The sequence below is a fragment of the Wasmannia auropunctata genome, unplaced genomic scaffold, assembly GCF_000956235.1.
Source record: "Wasmannia auropunctata unplaced genomic scaffold, wasmannia.A_1.0 LD325872.1, whole genome shotgun sequence".
Classification (NCBI taxonomy): domain Eukaryota; kingdom Metazoa; phylum Arthropoda; class Insecta; order Hymenoptera; family Formicidae; genus Wasmannia; species Wasmannia auropunctata.
This window is the reverse complement of record NW_012037018.1, coordinates 1-2,883: the sequence shown is the minus strand read 5'-3', so window position 1 is coordinate 2,883 and position 2,883 is coordinate 1. Positions and strand designations below refer to the sequence as shown.

General features: G+C 26.3%; 1 long non-coding RNA gene across 1 annotated transcript; it reads right to left on the bottom strand.

The window, feature by feature from the left end:
- Positions 1-2,641: 2,641 nt before the first annotated feature.
- LOC105460238 lies at positions 2,642-2,883 on the bottom strand. The gene is made up of 2 exons (XR_975794.1): positions 2,854-2,883; positions 2,642-2,752 (listed from the first exon to the last, which is right to left on the bottom strand). It is a non-coding gene; the product is annotated as an uncharacterized LOC105460238 (long non-coding RNA).

Sequence of the window (2,883 nt, the reverse complement as noted above, 5' to 3'; positions counted from 1 at the left end):
TCGTTGAGGTCTCTACGATTTTTTTCGCAGTTATGTTCATTTGAGTAATGGTGTTTTTTGGCGAGGCCCACGGCGAAAACATGAGGAAGATAAGGCTTCGCGCATGCCGTGGGTGTTTTCAGGGTGAAATGATTGATTATATTTTGCCATTGTAACCCTACAAATTTCAATCCAATATTTCGAACAGTACAGAAAGTATTTAGGTTGTTCCGAACTTTTGGCGGACACTGTACATTGTATAACATATAATTTTTCAAACGCATTCGTCATTACAGTAGAAATGCATTAACGTTTTTCGACCTTGCCACACGTATATTTTGCACAATATACTACAACGTTTCTGTGCATATACATTTCTTCGCTTAGAATACTACAATATTTTTTTATATACTTTTTAAAAATAAAGTTACACTTTCAAAGCGTTATACTTACACATATTTCTTTTTGAAGAAGAAAAGAAGCATTTATCGTTGTATATAATAATTATTTTCTTTATTATTTAATTGTTGTAAATTGAAATGTTATTTATGATTACATATCTGCCATGTTATAACAATTATATCTTATTGTAATGAAATGCCAAGAGAATATGTAGGGAAAGTATATCGAACGAGTGTACTCTAGCAAGTTAGTAGAGCGCGATTAGTATAGCACTCGAAGGAAAATATTTCCATCTATTTTTTAATTTGTCTATATTTTGGAATATAATTATATATTTTGATATATAATTTTGCTATACTTGGATTGACATAAAATTCATTTTTGTAATTTAATGTTTTTTGAATTACAAAGAAATTAGAGTAATATTAGAAATTATAATACATTTATTTTATAAAGATGTTTAAAAGTTACTTTTGATAAACGAAGTCTTAAAATATCGTAATTCAAGGATCATATTCTGTAATAAAGAGCTATTAATAGATGTTAATAGTAGCTTTGATCATATTTACAATCTGCACACATATGTTTCTAACAATGAGATGTAAACTCTATTCAAAGTTACTATTTCTTTTTTATTGTTTACAATTTTGAAACGAATTCAAAATTTTAATTTTTGATAATATTAGAACATTTTATTTTGTTCTTTTTAATAAGTTATTTAAATAATTTATTTAACATTTTACACTACATATAGTAATATAATCATATTTACAGGCGTATCCCTACTTCTGCGAAGTTAATATAAATTAATTATATAAAAATCAATTTCCTGTGTTGTAATTCTTTCCGTATGATTATAAAGTGCTCGTAAAAATATATTAATGCTATAATTTTATGAAAATTTATTATCATCATGATTTTTTTAAGCAATCTCATTTTCTTTCGATCACATCCGCTACTTTCTCGGCAATATAAAGAGGTATGTTTAGACGCGCCGATATTATTTCAAGAATGATGGATTGCAACGTAGCCTTGTGAATACCGATTATGCAAACATACATGTATAGACTTATATATGTATACATGTGTTCAAACAGCTTTACATTTTGTACAAATAGTCTAGTGCATTTTTTCGAGCAAATATTTATCTGAAATCGACGACAGCAATCGGCTCTCCGCAAGATCCTATTTTACAAGTGCCGTAAATTTGATTAAAGTTATGGAAGATAATAGCCTAATTTATTGTCGGATATTTCATCTTCTCGTCTGCTTCTTTTTCAAATAATAAAGTATATTAAAAGACAATATTAAACCATCATAAAACTTAATTATTCAAAGCACATGAAAAGGCCCTTAAAATCTGATTGAGCTTTAGTATTATTCTTTGTCTGCAATTCAATTAATTCTCTTACTGTATTATACTTTTTGAATGTGTATTTTATATCTTGAATAGCTGTCATAGTGTAATGCGTATATTTTTAGAGTTTCAATAAATATCAAGTGTTAATATCAAGTATTATTATTATATGAATACTTGCATATATTTTTAGAGTTTCAATAAATATCAAATGTTAATATCAAGTATTAATATAATAATAATACTTGATATTAACACTTGATATTTATTGAAACTCTAAAAATATACGTATTACACTATGCAAGCTATTCAAGATGTGTAATACAGTAAGAGAATTAATTGAATTGCAGACAAAGAATAATACTGAAGCTCAATCAGATTTGAAGATCCTTTCCACTTTCAAGTGCTTTGAATAATTGAGTTTTATGATGGTTTAATATTGTTCTTTAAGATACTTTATTATTTGTTGCAAAAGCGTTTGTTTAGCAACTTATATACGCATATTTACAATGCTATATTTTATTTCTTTAAAAAAGCTTTTATTAATCAGCAAAATTTAGAATTTACATCACAATTAATGTTTTTATATTTTCTTGAATACTTCCTTTTACACATACGTATACATTTCACATTTACAACGTAAATTAATTAATACTTGATTTTTTATTTAAATATAATTGTTTTTTTAAAGACATTCCATAAATAGCACATCAACGTACGTTGGTATTGTCCGCAAAAATGTGCTAGCAAAATATAATAAAATGATTTATTATTTATTATTATATATAATAAATATTTAAATATAATAATTTATTATTTAAATATAATAAAATGATTTATTATTTCCCTTATGAAAGTTTATTATTCTTAAGATTTTTTTAAATAATCCCAATCTTCATTGACCATATCTGCTGCTTTCTCGGCAATCATATAAACCGGTATGTTTGTGTGCGCCGATACAATTTCGGGCATGATGGACGCATCCACTACTCGTAAGTTTGAAATACCAATGACCTGCAAAAAGTTGAATATAAATTTATAAACACATGTAATACTGCTTATTATATATAAGCAAACGTATAAATACTATCTAGTGCATTTTATCAAAGAAATACCCTTAATCTAGGATCAACGACAGCAGTTGG